At 38.7% G+C, this 19,442-nt stretch overlaps 1 pseudogene; it reads left to right on the top strand.

Annotated features, from left to right (window-relative positions):
* Nucleotides 1–19,442, top strand: part of LOC122446775 — a 72,369-nt pseudogene that overhangs the window by 28,611 nt on the left and 24,316 nt on the right.

Raw genomic sequence — 19,442 nt, 5'->3', positions numbered from 1 at the left:
GTTTGGCTATTAACCTTTTATAAGATGTATGGTTTGCAAATATTTTCTCACATTTTATAGGTTGCCTTAAATATTTAATTTGTTGTTGAGTAAGGCCTTTTTCTTTGATGTAGTCCTTTTTGTTATATATTTTATTACTTATTTAAATGTACTGGATGTGTATTCAAATGCTGCTGCTGCATTTTTATTTTATTTATTTATTTACTTTTTAATTAATTAATTTTTTTAAATTTACAATATTGTATTGGTTTTGCCATACATTGACTTGAATCTACCATGGGTGTACATGTGTTCCCCATCCTGAAGCCCCCTCCCACCTCCCTCCCCATCCCATCCCTCTGGATCACCACAGTGCACCAGCCCTGAGCACCCTGTGTTATGCATCAAACCTGGACTGGCAATCCATTTCACATATGATAGTTTACATGTTTCAATGCCATTCTCACAAATCATCCCTCTCTCATCCTCTCCCACAGAGTCCAAAAGACTGTTCAATACATCTGTGTCTCTTTTGATGTCTCGCATACAGGGTTATCATTACCATCTTTCTAAATTCCATATATATGCATTAGTATACTGTACTGGTGTTTTTCTTTCTGGCTTACTTCACTCTGTACAATGGGCTCCAGTTTCATCCATCTCATTAGGACTGATTCAAATGTATTCTTTTTAATGGCTGAGTAATACTCCATGGTCTATATGTACCACCGCTTTCTTATCCATTCGTCTGCTGATGGACATCTAGGTTGCTTCCATGTCCTGGCTATGATAAACAGTGCCACGATGAACATTGGGGTGCATATGTCTCTTTCAATTCTGGTTTCCTCGGTGTGTATGCCCAGGAGTGGGATTGCTGGGTCATATGGCAGTTCTGGTTCCAGTTTTTTTAAGGAATCTCCACACTGTTCTCCATAGTGGCTGTACTACTTTGCATTCCCACCAACAGTGTAAGAGGGTTCCCTTTTCTGCACACCCTCTCCAGCATTTATTGCTTGTAGACATTTTGGTAGCAGCCATTCTGACTGGTGTGACATGGTACCGCATTGTGGTTTTTATTTGCATTTCTCTGATAATGTGTGATGTTGAACATCTTTTCATGTATTTGTTAGCCATCTGTATGTCTTCTTTGGAGAAATGTCTGTTTAGTTCTTTGGCCCACTTTTTGATTGGGTCATTTATTTTTCTGGAATTGAGCTGCAGGAGTTGCTTATATATTTTTGAGATTAATCCCTTCTCCATTGCTTTGTTTGCTATTATTTTCTCCCATTCTGAAGGTTGTCTTTTCACCTTGCTTATAGTTTCCTTCATTGTGCAGAAGCTTTTGATTTTACTTAGGACCCATTTGTTTATTTTTTCTTTTATTTCCAATATTCTGGGAGGTGGGTCATAGAGGATCCTGCTGTGGTTTATGTCAGAGAGTGTTTTGCCTATGTTCTCCTCTAGGAGTTTAATAGGTTCTGGTCTTACATTTAGATCTTAAATCCATTTTGAGTTTATTTTTGTGTATGGTGTTTAAAAGTGTTCTAGTTTCATTCTTTTACAAGTGGATGTCCAGTTGTCCCAGCACCACTTGTTAAAGAGATTGTCTTTTCTCCATTGTATATTCTTGCCTCCTTTGTCAAAGATAAGGTGTCCATAGGTTCGTGGATTTATCTCTGGGCTTTCTATTTTGTTCCATTGATCTATATTTCTGTCTTTGTGCCAGTACCATACTGTCTTGATGACTGTGGCTTTGTAGTAGAGTCTGAAGTCAGGCAGGTTGATTCCTCCAGTTCCATTCTTCTTTCTCAAGATTGCTTTGACTATTCGAGGCTTTTTGCATTTCCATACAAATTATGAAATCATTTGTTCTAGTTCTGTGAAAAATACCATTGGTAGCTTGATAGGGATTGCATTGAATCTATAGATTGCTTTGGGTAATATACTCATTTTCACTCTATTGATTCTTCATATCCATGAACACAGTATATTTCTCCATCTATTTGTGTCGTCTTTGATTTCTTTCACCAGTGTTTTATAGTTTTCTATGTATAGGTCTTTTGTTTCTTTAGGTAGATATACTCCTAAGTATTTTATTCTTTTCACTGCAATGGTGAATGGTATTGTTTCTTTAATTTCTCTTTCTGTTTTCTCATTGTTAGTGTATAGGAATGCAAGGGATTTCTGTGTGCTGATTTTATATCCTGCAACTTTACTATATTCATTGATTAGCTCTAGTAATTTTCTGGTGGAGTCTTCAGGGTTTTCTATGCAGAGGATCACATAATCTGCAAACAGTGAGAGATATACTTCTTCTTTTCCAATCTGGATGCCTTTTATTTCTTTTTCTGCTCTGATTGCTGTAGTCAAGACTTCCAAAACTATGTTGAATAGTAGTGGTGAGAGTGGGCACCCTTGTATTGTTCCTGGCTTTAGGGGAAATGCTTTCAATTTTTCACCATTGAGGATAATGTTTGCTGAGGGTTTGTCATATATAACTTTTACTATGTTCCTTCTATTCCTGTTTTTTGGAAGGCTTTTTTAAAATTATTATTATAAATGGATGTTGAATTTTTTCAAAGGCTTTCTCTGTATCTATTGAGATAATCATGTGGTTTGTATTTTTCAATTTGTTAAAGTAGTGTATCACATTGATTGTTTTGCAGATATTGAAGAATCCTTGCATCCCTGGGACAAAGCCCACTTGGTCATGATATATGATCTTTTTAATATGTTGTTGGATTCTGTTTGCTAGAATTCTGTTAAGGATTTTTGCATCTATGTTCATCAGTGATATTGGCCTGTAGTTTGCTTTTTTTTGTGGCATCTTTGTCTGGTTTTGGTATTAGGGTGATGGTGGCCTCATAGAATGAGTTTGGAAGTTTACCTTCCTCTGCAATTTTCTGGAAGAGTTTGAATTAGGATAGGTGTTCGCTCTTCTCTAAATTTTTGGTAGAATTCAGCTGTGAAGCCATCTGGCCCTGGGCTTTTGTTTGTTGGAATACTTCTGATTACAGTTTCAATTTCCGTGCTTCCGTGATGGGTCTGTTAAGATCTTCTATTTCTTCCTGGTTCAGTTTTGGAAGGTTGTAGTTTTCTAAGAATTTGTCCATTTCTTCCAAATTGTCCATTTTATTTGCATATACTTGCTGATAATAGTCTTATGATCCTTTGTATTTCTGTGTTGTCTGTTGTGATCTCTCCATTTTTATTTCTAATTTTGTTGATTTGGCTCTTCTCCCTTTGTTTCTTGATGAGTCTGGCTAATGGTTTGTCAATTTTATTTATCTTCTCAAAGAACCAGCTTTTGGCTTTGTTGATTTTTGCTATGGTCTGTTTTGTTTCTTTTGCACTTATTTCTGCCCTAATTTTTAAGATTTCTTTCCTTCTACTAACCCTGGGGTTCTTCATTTCTTCCTTTTCTAGTTCCTTTAGGTGTAGAGTTAGGTTATTTATTTGACTTTTTTCTTATTTCTTGAGGTAAGCCTGTATTGCTATGAACCTTCCCCTTATCACTGCTCTTATAGTGTCCCGTAGGTTTTGGGTTGTTGTATTTTCATTTTTATTTGTTTCTATGCCTATTTTGATTTCTTTTTTGATTTCTTCTGTGATTTTTTTGTTATTCAGCAGCATATTGTTCAGCCTCCATATGTTGGGATTTTTAATAGTTTTTCTCCTGCAATTGGCATCTAATCTTACTGCATTGTCGTCAGAAAAGATGCTTGGAATGATTTCAATTTTTTAAAATTTACCAAGGCTATATTTATGGCCCAGGATGTGATCTATCCTGGAGAAGGTTCCATGTGTGCTTGAGAAAAAGGTGAAATTCATTGTTTTGAGGTGAAATGTCCTATAGATATCAATTAGGTCTAACTGGTCTATTGTATCATTTAAAGTTTGTGTTTCCTTCTTAGTTTTCTGTTTAGTTGATCTATCCATAGGTGTGAGTGGGGTATGAAAGTCTCCCACTATTATTGTGTTATTATTAATTTCCCTTTTCATACTTGTTAGCATTTGTCTTAAACACTGCAGTGCTCCTATGTTGGGTGCATATATATTTATAATTGTTCTATCTTCTTCTTGGATTGATCCTTTGATCATTATGTAGTGTCCTTCTTTGTCTCTTTTCACAGCCTTTGTTTTAAAGTCTATTTTATCTGATATGTGTATTGCTACTCCTGCTTTCTTTTGGTCTCTTTTTGCATGGAATATCTTTTTCCAGCCCTTCACTTTTAGTCTGTATGTGTTCCTTGTTTTGAGGTGGATCTTTTGTAGACAACATATATAGGGGTCTTGTTTTTGTATCCATTCAGCCAGTCTTTGTCTTTTGGCTGGGGCATTCAACCCATTTACATTTAAGGTAATTATTGATATGTATGATCCCATTTCATTTACTTTATTGTTTTGGGTTCGAGTTTATACACCCTTTCTGTGTTTCCTTTCTAGAGAAGATCCTTTAGCATTTGTTGGAGAGCTGGTTTGGTTGTGCTGAATTCTCTCAGCTTTTGCTTGTCTGTAAAGTTTTTGATTTCTCCTTCATATTTGAATGAGATCCTTGCTGGGTACAGTAATCTGGGCTATCGGTTATTTTCTTTCAGCTCTTTATCTATGTCCTGCCTTTCCCTTCTGGCCTAAAGAGTTTCTGTTGAAAGATCAGCTGTTATCCTTATAATAATCCCCTTGTGTGTTATTTGTTGTTTTTCCCTTGCCGCTTTTAATATTTGTTCTTTGTGTTTGATCTTTGTTAATTTGATTAATATGTGTCTTGGGGTGTTTTGCCTTGAGTTTATCCTGTTTGAGACTCTCTGGGTTTCTTGGACTTGGGTGATTATTTCCTTTCCCATTTTAGGGAAATTTTCAACTATTATCTCCTCAAGTATTTTCTCATGGTCTTTCTTTTTGTCTTCTTCTTCTGGGACTCCTATGATTCGAATGTTTGGGCATTTGACATTGTCCCAGAGGTCTCTGAGGTTGTCCTCATTTCTTTTCATTCTTTTTTCTTTTTTCCTCTCTGTTTCCTTTATCTACTATTATCTACTACTTGACTTATCCTATCTTCTGCCTCCATTATTCTACTGTTGGTTCCCTCCAGAATGGTTTTCATCTCATTTATTGCATTATTCATTATATATTGACTCTTTTTTATTTCTTCTAGGTCCTTGTTAAACCTTTCTTGCATCATCTCAATCCTTGTCTCCAGGCTATTTATCTGTAATTCCAATTTGTTTTCAAGATTTTCGATCATTTTCACTATCACTATTTGGAATTCTTCATCAGGTAGATTCCCTATCTCTTCCTATTTTGTTTGATTTGGTGGGCATTTATCCTGTTCCTTTACCTGCTGGGTATATCTCTGCCTTTTCATCTTGTTTATATTGCTGTGTTTGGGATGACCTTTCTGTATTCTGGCAGTTTGTTGTTCCTCTTTACTGTGGAGGTTCCTCGTTGTGGGTGGGGTTGGATGGGTGGCTTGTCAAGGTTTCCTGGTTAGGGAAGCTTGTGTTGCTGTTCTGGTGCATGAAACTGGATTTCTTCTCTCTGGAGTGCAATGAAATGTCCAGGAATGAGTTTTGAGATGTCAGTGGAGTTGGTGTGACTTTGGGCAACCTGTATATTGAAGCTCAGGGCCATGTTCCTTTGTTGGTGGAGAGTTTGCATGGTATGTCTTGCTCTGGAAATTGTTGGCCCTTGGGTGGTGCTTGGTTTCATTGTAGGTATGGAGGCATTTGATGAGCTCCTATCAATTACTATTCCCTGGATTCAAGAGTTCTCTGGTGTTCTCAGGATTTGGGCTTAGGCCTCCTGCCTCTGGTTTTTAGCCTTATTCTTACAGTAGCCTCAAGACTTCTCCATCTATACAGCACTGATGATAAAACATCTAGGTTAATGATGAAAAGTTTCTCCACAGTGAGCGACATCCAGAGAGGTACACAGATTAACAAGGAGAAGAGAAGGGGGAGGGGGGAGATAGAGGTGACCAGGAGGAGAAGAGGGGGAATCAAAAGGGGAGAGAGCAAACTAGCCAGTAATCACTTCCCTATGTGTTCTCCACAGTCTGGCTCCCTCAGAGATGTTCACGGAGTTTTACAGAGAAGAGAAGACAGAGGAAGGAGACAGAGGTGGCAAGGAGGATAAAAGGGGAAATATAAAGGAGAGAGGCAGATCCAGCCAGTAATCAGTTCCCTAAGTGTTCTTCACAGCCCAGAACACACAAAGAGATTCACAAAGTTACGCTGAGAAGAAAAGGGGTAGAGGGGAGATAGAGGTGTCCTGGTGGAGAAAAGGGGGAGTCAAAAGGGGAAGAGAACAATCAGGCCAGTGATCTTGCTCCCAAGTAAAAATGGGTACTGACGATTGGGTTCTTAAAGGTACAAAGTTGATAACAAATACCAAAAGCAAAGATTAAAAATCTAGAGTAGAGGTTAGATTCTCAAAAATACAATATTAAACAACAACAACAAAAACAAAAACAAAGTCAGAAAAATTATAGAATATTTGTATGTGAAGTTTGCTTTAAAAATAGGGTCTTTTTTTGGCAAGGTAATAGTAGGTTATAAAAATGAAAAAATATGGAGTAATAAGGGACTTAAATTTTTTTTTATATATTTAAAAGATGATAATAGTAAAATTATATCTAGGACTTTCTCTGGATCTGTTGCAGACCGTTGGGGTCAGTTCATTTTCAGATAGTTCCTTGTTCCGGCTTGTACTTCTCTAGGTCTATAGGCCCCTTCCTATGTAGTTGGTGCTAATTACTAGGTTTTAATTTATTGCACCTGTCACTTCCACAGCAGTTCCCTCTGTTTATTTTAGCTTCTTCTGTTTGCTGGTCTCTTCAGTGTCTAATTTCCACTCTGACACAATGGGGGCGGTGGCGGTCACTTTTTTAGGCTCACTTGTTCAGTCGTGTTGTGGGGAGGGAGGAACACTGCAAACAAACATCATTGGCATATGCTCACAGTGTCTCAACTGCACTGGGTTTGCCCCCGCTCACGGCATGTGTGCTTTCCCAGTCTACACTGCTCAGGCTCTAGGTTGGTCTGCCAGGAACTGTCTGATGCGGGCTCTGGTTTGCATGCACTCCCCAGGTCTAAGCCACTCAGGTTCAGGTTCTCGGGTACTCCACAAAGGCGCAGACTTGGTTAGGGCTGCGTTTTGTGCCCGTCCCAGGTCCGAGGAACTCAGGTGACCAGGTGCTTGGCGAGCACAGTCTCTGCGACTTATCACCTCCCTGTCCCAGCCACTCAGTTTTCTGGGTATACAACGGGCACGCCTTCTCAGGTGTGCCATGTGTCTCTTCTCGGGAGCTGAATTCTGGCTGCGACCCTCCTGGTGGATGTCGACCACCCAGAATCCCAAGAAGTCTTGGTTAGCAACAATGTCTGCTTGCAGTTTGGTATACGATGCCTCTTTCATGCCTGTGATTGCCCCCTTCTGGCTCTGGCTGCCCTCGCCTGCCTGTCTCCAGCGGGGGATGGGCCAGTCCACAGCCGGCTAGCTCTGCTCAGTCCTTTGTTCTGTTAGCGGGCCTGGCAGTGTCTTAGGTTAGAGCTTTTTGCAGGATAGATATCCCACAGTCTGGGTTGCTATCTCAAGCTAGTTCCCTCAGATTGCCCTCGGGGTATTCAGCCAAGTCCTTACCCAAATCACTGCAGCCTGCACCTCCCTGTCCAGCCCCTGCTTGCTAGTGCGGTTTGCGAGCATCTGGGCTGCTGCTCTGCTGGGAGTTGCTGTTAGGCATGTAATCTGTGGGTTTTAATTATTTACTTATTTTTCCTCCAGGTTAGGTTGCCCTCTGAGATTCCAAGACTCGCTACAGACCCACCAGAGAGAGTGTTTCCTCGTGTTTGGAAACCTCTCTTTTTTAAGTCTCCCTTCCCAGGATGGATCTCCATCCCTACCTCTTTTGTCTCTCTTTTTTTCTTTAATATTTTGTCCTACCTCCTTTCGAAGACAATGGGCTGCCTTTCTGGTTGCCTGATGTCCTCTGCCAGCATTCGGAAGTTGTTTTGTGGAATTTGCTCAGCGTTCAAATGTTCTTTCCATGAATTTGTGGGGGAGAAAGTGGTCTCCCCAGTCCTATTCCTTGCCATCTTAGGACCACCCCCTGATGTATTCCTATTTCTTTATTTTTACTTTTATTACTTGTGCCTTTAGTGTCACACTGAAAATGTCATTGATTTCATTCATTCATTCAAGAAATATCTAGTAACTACTACATGACATTCAGATAAGAGGAATAAAGAGGGAATTAAAAAAAAAAAAAAAAACTCGTTTCTTAGACCAATGTAAAGGAGTATTTTCTCAAAGTTTTATTCTAGCAGTTTTATGGTTTTAAGTCTTACACTGAAGTCTTTAATCGACTTAAAGTTAACTTTTGTGAGTGGTAAAGATAGGGGCCCTCTTTCATTCTTTTGCTTGTGAATTTGTAGTTTTCCTAACACTATTTATTGAAGAAACTATCCTTCTCCATTGAGTATTCTTCAGTTCAGTTCAGTTCAGTCGCTCAGTCGTGTCCGACTCTTTGCGACCCCATGAATCACAGCACACCAGGCCTCCCTGTCCATCACTAACTCCTGGAGTCTACTCAAACTCATGCCCATCGAGTCAGGGCCACATTCCTTTGTTACCATCTCATCCTCTGTCATTCTCTTCTCCTCCTGCCCCCAATCCCTCCCAACATCAGGGTCTTTTCCAATGAGTCAACTCTTCGCATGAGGGGGCCAAAGTACTGGAGTTTCAGTTTCAGCATCATCCCATTCAATGAACACCCAGGACTGATCTCCTTTAGGATGGACTGGTTGGATCTCCTTGCAGTCCAAGGGACTCTCAAGAGTCTTGTCCAACACCACAGTTCAAAGGCATCAATTTTTCGGCGCTCAGATTTCTTCACAGTGAAAGTGAAAGAGGAGAGTGAAAAAGTTGGCTTAAAGCTTAACATTCAGAAAACTAAGATCGTGGCATCTGGTCCCATCACCTCATGGGAAATAGATGGGGAGACAGTGGAAATGGTGTCAGACTTTATTTTGAGGGGGGCTCCAAAATCACTGCAGATGGTGATTGCAGCCATGAATTGAAAAGACGCTTACTCCTTGGAAGGAAAGTTATGACCAACCTAGATAGCATATTAAAAAGCAGAGACATTACTTTGCCAACAAAGGTCCGTCTGATCAAGGCTATGGTTTTTCCAGTGGTCCTGTATGGATGTGAGAGTTGGACTGTGAAGAAAGCTGAGTGCCAAAAAATTGATGCTTTTTAACTGAGTATTCTTGGCTCCCTGTCAAATATTAGTTGATAATATATGTATGGGTTTATTTCTGGGCTCTGAATTCTGTTGCATTGGTTTGTGTGTTTGTTTTTATGCCAGTACAATATTCAGCTTTGTGATATGATTTGAAATCAGAAATTTTAATGTGTTCAGCATTTTTCATTCCTCTTGAAACTTCTTTGGGTATTTGGGGTCTTTTTGTAATTACATGTGGATTTTTAGAATTATTTTTTGTATTTCTGTGAGAAATGCCATTAGAATTTGATAAAATTTGGTAGAATTACAATGAATCTACAGACTCCTTTCGATATTATGGATATAATAATAGTATTAATACTTCTGATTCATGGACACTAAATAGCTTTTCATTTATTCATGCCTTATTTAATTATTTTCATCAGTGTTTTTGAGAGATCAGCATACAACACTTTTATTTCATTGGTTAAATTTATTCCTAAGTATTTTATCATTTTATTGTGAGAAAAATGGGATTATTTTATTTCTTTTTCAGAGAGTTTGTTTTTAATGTACAGAAATGCAAATATTTTCTATGTTGACTTCATATCCTGCAACTTTACTGAATTCACTGAATACTTCTAACAGTTTTTAATAGGGTCTTTAGGGTTTTCCATATATAAGATCATAGCATGTGCAAGCAGACTTTTTTACTTCTTCCTTTTCCTTTGTGTGTGCATGAGTGCTCAGTCATGTCTAACTCTACAACCCTAGTATCTGTAGCCCATCAATCTTTTCTGTCCATGTTATTTTCCAAGCAAGAATACTGGAGTGCTTGCCACTGAGAGACTGCTGGGGCTAGGATTCCAGTACTATATTGAATAGGAGAGGTAAGAGTGGACATTCTTATTGTTCTTGATCCTAGAGGGAAAGCTTTCAATCTGTCACTTTTGAGTACAATGTTAACTGTGGGGTTGTCATAAGTCACTTTACTATATTGAGTAAAGTAATATAGAAGTGTTTTTATCCTGAATTTTTGTAGTTGTTCAGTTGCTCATTCATGTCCAACTCTTTGCAACCCCATGGACTGCACCATGACAGGTTTCCCTGTCCTTCACTATCTCCCAGAATCTGCTCAAACTCATGTCCATTGAGTCAATGATGCCATCCAACAATCTTATCCTCTGTTGTCCCCCTCTCCTCCTGCCCTCAATCCTTACCAGCATCAGGGTCTTTTCCAGTGAGTCAGCTCTTCACATTACATGGCCCAAGTATAGGAGCTTCAGCTTCAGCATCAGTTCTTCCAATCAATATTCAAGATTGATTTTCTCTAGGATCAACTGGTTTGATCTCCTTGCTGTCCAAGGGACTCTCAAGAGTCTTCCAGCACCACAGTTCGAAAGCATCAATTTTTCAGTGCTAGGCCTTCTTTATGGTTCAACTCTCACATCTGGACGTGACTACTTTCAAAACCATAGCTTTGACTATATGGACCTTGGTGGGCAAAGTGATGTCTCCTGTTTTTAACATGCCTTCTAGGTTGATTATAGCTTTTCTTCCAAGGAGCAAGAGTCTTTTAATTTCATGGCTGCAGTCACCATCCACAGTTATTTGACACCCCAAGAAAATAAAGTCTGTCACTGTTTCCATTTTTTCCTCATCTATTTGACATGAAGTGATGGGACTGGATACCATGATCTTAGTTTTTTTAATTTTGAGTTTTAAGCAGCTTTTTCACTCTCCTGTTTGTTTCACCTTCATCAAGACGAACCTCTTCACTCTCTGCCATAAGGGTGGTGTCATCTGCGTACCTGAGGTTGTTGATATTTCTGCCAGCGATCTTGATTCCAGCTCATGATTCATCCAGCCCAACATTTCACATGATGTACTTGGCGTATAAGTTAAATAAGCAGCCTCAACCTACTCCTTTCCCCGTTTTGAACCAGTCCATTGTTCCACATCTCGTTCTGTTGCTTATTAACCTGCATACAAGTTTTGCAAGGGGCAGCATAGGTGGTCTGGTATTCCCATCTCTTTAAGAATTCTCAAGTTTGTTGTGATCCACACAGTCAGATTTTCATGTGGTCAATGAAGCAGAAGTAAGTGTTTTTCTGGAATCATCTTGCTTTTGCTATGATTCAATGGATGTTGGCAATTTGACCTCTGGTTTCTATGCCTTTTCTAAACCCAACTTGTACCTCTGGAAGTTCTTGGTTCAGTGCTGTTGAGACCTATCTTGAAGAATTTTTAGCATTACCTTGACAACACATGAAATTAGGGCAACTAATTAGGGCAATATTCTTTGGCATTGCCCTTCTTTGGGACTAGAATGAAAACTGACCTTTTCCCGTCCTGTGACCACTGCTGAGTTTTCCAAATTTGCTGGCATATTGAGTGCAGCATTTTAACAGCATCAACCTTTAGCATTTGAAATAGCTCAGCTGGAATTCCATCACCTCCACTAGCTTTGTTAGTAGTAATGCTTCTTAAGACCCTCTTGATTTCACATTCCAGGATGTCTGACTCTAGGTGAGTGATCACACCATCATGGTTATCTGAGTCATTAAGAACTTTTTTGTACAGTTCTGTAGATTCTTGCCACCTCTTCTTAACCATTCTGCTTCTCTTAGGTCCTCACCATTTCTGTCTTTATTGTGCCCATCTTTGCATGAAATGTTTTGGTATCTCTAATTTTCTTGAAGAGATCTCTAATCTTTCCCATTAGATTGTTTTCCTCTACTTCTTTGTATTGTTCACTGAAGAAGGTTTTCTCATCTCTCCTTGCTATTCTTTGGAACTCTGCATTCAGTTGAATGAAATTTGATATTTGTCAAATACATTTTCTACACCTGTTGATATGATTAATTTTTGCTTTTCATTTTGATAACATGGTATATTGTATTTATTAATTTGCACATGTTCAAAAGAACTTTAGAAGGTGTGGCAATGTTTTTCTAATCCTTAAATGTTTGTAGAATTCACCAGTGAAACCATCTGATTCTGAGATTTTTTGTTGTTGGGTTTTGATTACTGATTTGACAACCTTATCATTTTTGGTTTGTCAAATTTTCTATCTACTCGTAATACAGTCCTAACTGGTTGTCTCTTTCTAGAAATATATCTGCTTCTTCCAGGCTATACAATTTGTTGACGTATAATTACTCAAAGTAATCTCTTCAACTTTTCTGTATTTCTGCAGCATCACAGAAATGATATCAGTATCCATTGTAATATCTCCTCTTCATTTCTGATTTTATTTATTTGAGTTTTCTCTTTTCTTCGTAGATAATCTAGGTAAAGGTTTGTTAACCTCTTTTAACTTCTATACTAGAAATAATGGTGGTTTATACACCACCTTCACATTAGTATGACATTCCTGATTAGTCTGTATATTTACATATATCAACAAGCTGTATGCTTTTCTGTTGCTGTTCAAAGTCATATTGTTTGAACTTTAAGGACATCTTTTAGCATTTCTTGTAAGACATGTCTAGTGGTGATAAACAGTTTCAGCTTTTGTTTATCCTTTTTTTTTTTTTTTTGAGAATTGCTTACCAGATATAGTATATTTGATTGGCAATTTTTTTCTTTCTTTTCTTTAAATTTATCATCCCACTCATTTCTGTCCTGAAAACATCTCTGCTTAGAAATCTGTTGTTATTGTATGATGCTTTTGTTGTAAGTGATGTCACTTTTTTCTTGCTGTTAACCATAATTCTCTCTTTATCTTTGACTTTTGACAATTTGATTTTCATATATCCCAATTTAGATTTCTTTTGTTCATAGTGAGAGTGTGTTGGTCTTCTAGAATCAGGGTATCAGTTTTCCCCTTGATATGGAAAGTTTTTGCCATTATATCTTCAAATAAGTTTCTGTCCTTCTCTCACTCTCTTTCCACACAATGAGCATATTGATAGAATTATTGGTGTCCCATAAGTCCTTTAGGCTTTCTTCACTTTTTTTTCATGTTTTTTCTTTAGTTCTTCTGATTGAATAACATCAGATGACCTGTATTTGAGTATATTTTTAGGTGAATTATTGTGTTCTTTAACCCAACAAATTTTAGCTACTGGTTCTTTTTATGTGTCCTACCTCTTTGTTAACATTTTTATTTTGTTCATGGATCATCTTAAGCTTATGGAGTATCTTTATCACATTTTAAAATTTTCTTTGTTGATATCAGTGACATTCTCCATTTCTTTAAGACCAATTTCTGTAGATTTACTTTCTGCCTTTATTTGAGCCGTGTTTCCTGCCTGTTTTTGTGTTTTATGACTTTGTGTTGGGGTTCAGGATTTTGAAAAAATTTCCAAAAAAAAAAGAAAAAATTTCCACCTCTTCCAGTCTTTATGGGCCAACTTAGTATAAAGCAAAACACCAGGAATCTTGGCCAGGGCCTCTGGAGGTCTCTGAAACATTTTTCTTCTGATGGATGTTACTTGTCTAGCCTTTCACAATTAAGGATGCTTATCAAATTAATTTCAGGTAATCTCTGTTCCCTTTGTTGTCTGTCTGCAGCACTGTGATTTCTCTAGTTCAACAGAAGCAAACGACTCAACTTTCCCTTATCTCAATGACATCTAAAGATTGCACGCTCCCCCTTAATGCCCTGAATTAGACATGACAGATACTATTCCTTTGGGTAGCCCTCCAAAAGATCAGAGCACCAGATGCAAGCTCTACTCCTCTCCCATACCCTTCAAACAAAAGCCTGAAGTGATTCACCTTCTCTAGATTGTACCAAGCCATACTGGTCCTAGCAAACCAGTGTCCTCACTTTCCTTTATTCTTAGTGCTCCCAGACATCCGTAGTGTGCTAGTTCTGAGAGCTTTCTAAGTGAGGTAAGAAAGAAAAGCATTTCTTCAAGTAGCCACTGAAAAGCTGGTACATTGGATGCATGATTCATCCTTCTCTTTCCTGCATGACTCTTCTTAGCTGTGTACTCGCATATGGTGCTGCAACTACTTAACTGGATTCTGAAAATATTAAAATGTTTTAGTTCATTCATCATTGCTAAATTAGTGTTTCTTTGGGAGAACAAGGGCTGGGACTTTCCATGTCACCATCTTCCTGATGTCGCTCTATCAGTAGTTTTGTTTTGTTTGTTTGTTTAAATATTTATTTGTTTGGCTGGGTTGGGTCTTAGTTGTGGCTTGAGGGATCTTTCATTGTGGTGCACAAATTCTCTAGTTGTGGCACACAGGTTTAGCTGCTCCACAGCATGTGGGATCTTAGTTCCTGATTGAGAGTGAACCCACATCCCCTGCATTGCAAAGTGGATTCTTAACCACTGGACCACTAGGGAAATCTCATATTTTTCATTCAAGTAATTCTTAATTACTTCTTCAGATGTGAATTTCTTTATCTCTCTCTGTATAATAAATTTTAATTGATCATTTGATTGCAGCAATTTTATTTTATAGATCTCCTACCAAAAAAGAAAATTTTTCCCCTATGTGATTTCTTTACTGGAAACATGATAATGAATTAAATGATAATTTTAAAATTTATTGAAACGTGCTGTTCTGTTGATGGCTACATAGAACAATATTCCAGGTGTTTGCATAGGGAAGTTTTGCCAAAAGAAATTAATTTTTGATTCTCAATGGAAAATAACTAACTTTTAATTCCTAAGGAGAGAATTTCTTAACATTGAAAGTAAAAAAAAAAAAAAATCATCAATTTACCTTTTTGTTTCATTTACCTGGGATGTATGGCCAAAATAAAAATTTTACATTTTATTCATATTTTATAAAGGAAAACCATCTTATAGAAATTGTTCATTTGTATTAGTTTTTCTTCTCATGCATCATGTTTACTTGCTGCTTTTAAAAATCTGTTCCTTCAGATACATGAATTCATCCACAGTCTCTCTCTGTTTAACTTCACTGTTGATTCTAAAGATGATTCCTTCAACTATTCATTATATAAAAAGCATTTTGCAGTCCCTAACTATTTTATTTCTTTCCTTATCAGTGCTTAATTTTCTACAGGCTTTGCAAACATAATGTTCAGCACTGATTAATTTAAGTTATTATTAATAATGACATAAAAATGGACTTTGAAACTGTTTTGCTTTTTTCCCTTCAACTTAACAGGCACCTTGGGTGAAAGGGATACAGGTAAAGGCAGTGGATAGAAATTAATTTTTTTTTTCCAAAAACTGTTATGAGCTAGCTAGGGTAAAGTGATCTACTCAGGTTAAGATAAAAGTTATGTGTTGATTTTAAGCATGTGGAATACTTTGTTCTTAAGGGAATTAGTAAATATTTAGTAAAATATTAGTAAAATATTGTTTTAAAGCTTCTAAAATTAGTTTTATCTCAAAGACAAAGTGTTTCATGTATATGTTTTAATGATGCATTTAAGTTGTTTATTATTCTTTAGGGTTTCCCTGTGATCCCACTTTCATCCTGGGCTGTACTCCCTGCAATGTGATCTGATCCATTATTTTCCAGAACCATTTTGATTATAAAGATCAGATTTTTCCAAATCTAATGGAAAGATTCAATGAAAACATCAGGATTCAGGGCTCTCCATGGGTTCAGATGAGCCCAGGGTCCTTTCTTCTTGAGAAATCATTTCTGCTCTTTCTCCATGAGGTCCAGATCTCTCTATACACCAAGCCGTGAGCTGTGAGGTGAATGTGTGAGCAGCACAGTCCTGCCCAGAACTTAGCATCATGAAGTGTTCATCTGGGGACCATGGCAGAGCCCGATATGATAGACAGGCAAATGCATGCCCAGAATTGTTGTTGTTGTTCCTTCACTAAGTCATGTCCAACTCTGCAAGCCCATGGACTGCAGCACACCTGGCTCCTCTGTCCTCCACTGTCTCTCAGGGCTTGCTCAAATTCATGATCATTGAGTTGGTGATGCTAACTAACCATTTCAAACTCTGCCTCCCCCTTCTCCTTTTGCCTTCAATCTTTTCCAGCATCAGGATCTTTTTTTTTTTTTTAATATGTTTATTTATTTTTTTTATTAGTTGGAGGCTAATTACTTCACAACATTTCAGTGGGTTTTGTCATACATTGATATGAATCAGCCATAGATTTACACGTATTCCCCATCCCGATCCCCCCTCCAACCTCCCTCTCCACCCGATTCCTCTGGGTCTTCCCAGTGCACCAGGCCGGAGCACTTGTCTCATGCATCCCACCTGGGCTAGTGATCCGTTTCACCATAGATAATATACACAGCATCAGGATCTTTTACAATGAGTTGACTCTGCATCAGATACCCAAAGTATTGGAGCCTCAGCTTCAACATCAGTCCTTCCATTGAATATTCAGGGTTGATTTCCCTTAGGATTGACTGCTTTGATATCCTTGCAGTCCAAGGGACCCTCAAGAGTTTTCTCCAGCACCACAATTCCAAAGCACACTGTTCAGTGGTAATTTTTGTTTGTTTGTTTTAACCAATTTTCAAAGCACAATTCTCATAAACTACAATAGTGACTTCCTCAAAGCATGCTCACAGCAGAACTTCCAAGCCCTTCTGGAAGGGCTTGTTACCCAGTCTTGTTACCCAGTCACCACTCATTGCTTCTTTTTCACATGAGTTGGCAGAAATATCTGTTTTGGGGAAGGAAGAGAATGTCTCCTTCAAGGTGGAGAGTGCTGCTCGGGGTCACTGACTAGGATAGGAGTGTTTGATGCTTCAGTTTGCATTCTAACTGACAAGGTAATTGCTTTGAAGATGAAAAAACTGATTGTGGTTTTGTTTTTGTTTTTGTTTTTTTGGTGAAGGAACCACAAACAAACATTGCAGGTATACCCTCTACTTTGCTGACACATTCTGCCTCTGTCTAAAACACAATGGTGTGGTATTACAGAAGTCAGTTAATTGCTCTGCTGCCCAATTACTTTATCTGTAAGATGTTGAGTTGTGTTTCATAGGCCTTAGGATGCTTTCAGTCTTAAAATAACTGATCTTATGTTTGAGTCTATGAGACAGAGGTAGAAACATCAAGGACCAACTCTGGCTTGTATATCAAGTTGTCCAAACTCTCTTAACCTCTATTGTCATTTGCAAAATATGAGTCATAGTTTTTCATGCCATTCCATATTTCATGATTGTAAGGAAGAATTGATGTAAGAAAATGAGATCATTTTTGTAATGATGATTTTATCCTATAAAAATATTGTATGAGTATAAGAAATGATTATCATCTTTAATCCTTGGTCAGTATGTTCTCCCTCATGGAGACATCTATCAGCATGCAAAATTAAGTACCTGTAAGGTCCCTTAATACAGAGACCATATTTTATTAATATTTATAATACCATTTCTGACCAGAGCTTGGCATAGGGTATACAAGTATTCATAAGGTGTTCTTTAACATCCATTACAATATATAATAGCAAATTTTTTTCTTGGGATGAGAACTTTTAAGACTTACTCTGAGCAACTTTCAAATATACAATACATATGAACTATAGTCACCATGCTCAGGACTTATTTGAACTTTCCTGGTGGGTGGCTCAGATGGTAAAGGACCTGCCTGCAATGTGGGAGACCCAGATTTGATCATTGAGTCAAGAAGATCCCCTGGAGAAGGACATAGCAACCCACTATAGTATTCTTGCCTGGAGAATCCCATGGGCAGAGGAGCCTGGCGGGTTACAACTATAGGGTCTATTGAGCCTACAACTATTGAGCGAATACCTGAGGAGAGCTAGCTGGCTGTGGACTGGTCCCTGCCCCCGACAGAGGCAGAGAGGCAGGCGGACGACAGCCAGAGCCAGAAGGCAAGGGGCAATCTCAGCCCCAGAGAGGGCATCTTCCACCAAACTGTGAGCAGGCTACCAGTTGCTAACCAAGTCTTCCTGGGATCCTGGATGGTTGACCTCCACCATGAGGGTCACAGTTAGAGATCAGTGTATCAGAGGAGACACACAGCACACCTGAGACAGTGCTCCTGATGCACACCCAGGAAACCGAGGGGCTGGGACCAGGGAGGTGATAAGACACACCGCCAACCTGGGGAGACTGTGCTTGCCAACACCTGGTCGCCTGAACTGCTTGGACCTGGGAAGGACACAAAACGCAGGCCCAACCGAGTCTGTGCCTCCATGGAGTACACAAGAACCTAGACCTGAACATCTTAGACCTGGGAAAGGCGCACAACCCAGGGCCCGCTTTGGACAGTTCCCCTGCAGAGCAACCTGGAGCCTGAGCAGTGTAGATCAGGAAAGCACGCATGCTGTGAGTGGGGCAAACCCAGTGTGGCCCAGACATTGCGAGCACTCCCCACACACGCCAGTGATACTTGTTTGCAGTGTTCCTCCCTCCCCACACCACAACTGAACAAGAGAGGCCAAATAGGTGACCATCTTCTCCCCCATGTGTCACGGCAGAAATTAGACCCTGAAGAGACTTGCAAACAGAAGAGGTCAAAATAAACAAAGAAGAGGGAACCGCTTTGGAAGTGACAGGTGAAACAGATTAAAACCCTGTAGTTAGCACTGGCTACATTGGAAGTGGCCTAGACCTAGAGAAGAAGTATAAGCTGGAACAAGGAACTGTCTGAAAATGAACTGACCCCACACTGCATTCAACAGCTCCAAAGAAATCACTAGATATATTTTACAATTATCATTTTTAATTTAAATTTTTTTTTAATTTTAAGTTCTTTATTACTCCTTTAGTTTTTGTCTTTATAACCTATTATTATCTGCAAAAAAAGACCCTATTTTTAAAGCATATTTCATATATATATATATTATAATTTTTGTGATTTTGTTTTGTTTTTTTAATATTGTATTTTTGAGAGTCTAACCTCTACTCTAGATTTTTTAATCTTTGCTTTTTGGTATTTGTTATCAATTTTTACCTTTAAGAATCCAATCTTCAGTACCCATTTTTATTTAGGAGTGTGATTACTGGCTTGATTGCTTTCTACCACTTTTGTCCTTCCTTTTTCTTGGCCAGGTCACCTTTATCTCCTCCCTGCCCCTTCTCTTCTCTACTTAACTCTGTGAATCTCTTTGGGTGTTCCAGGCTGTGGAGAATACTTAGGGAGATGATTACTGGCTAGATCTGTCTCTCTACTTTTGATTCCCCCTCCTCTCCTCCTGGTCACCTCTATCTCCTTCTTCCTTATTTTCATCGCTAAGTAACTCCGTGAACCCCTCTGAGTGTTCCAGACTATGGAGAGCACATAGGGAATTAATTACTGGCTAGATTGCTCTCTCCTCTTTTGACTCCTCCTCTTCTCCACCTGGTCACCTCTATC

The sequence above is a fragment of the Cervus canadensis genome, chromosome 8 (assembly GCF_019320065.1).
Source record: "Cervus canadensis isolate Bull #8, Minnesota chromosome 8, ASM1932006v1, whole genome shotgun sequence".
Taxonomy (NCBI): Eukaryota; Metazoa; Chordata; class Mammalia; order Artiodactyla; family Cervidae; genus Cervus; species Cervus canadensis.
The sequence above is the reverse complement of the archived record's forward strand: the minus strand, read 5'-3'. Positions and strand labels throughout refer to the sequence as shown.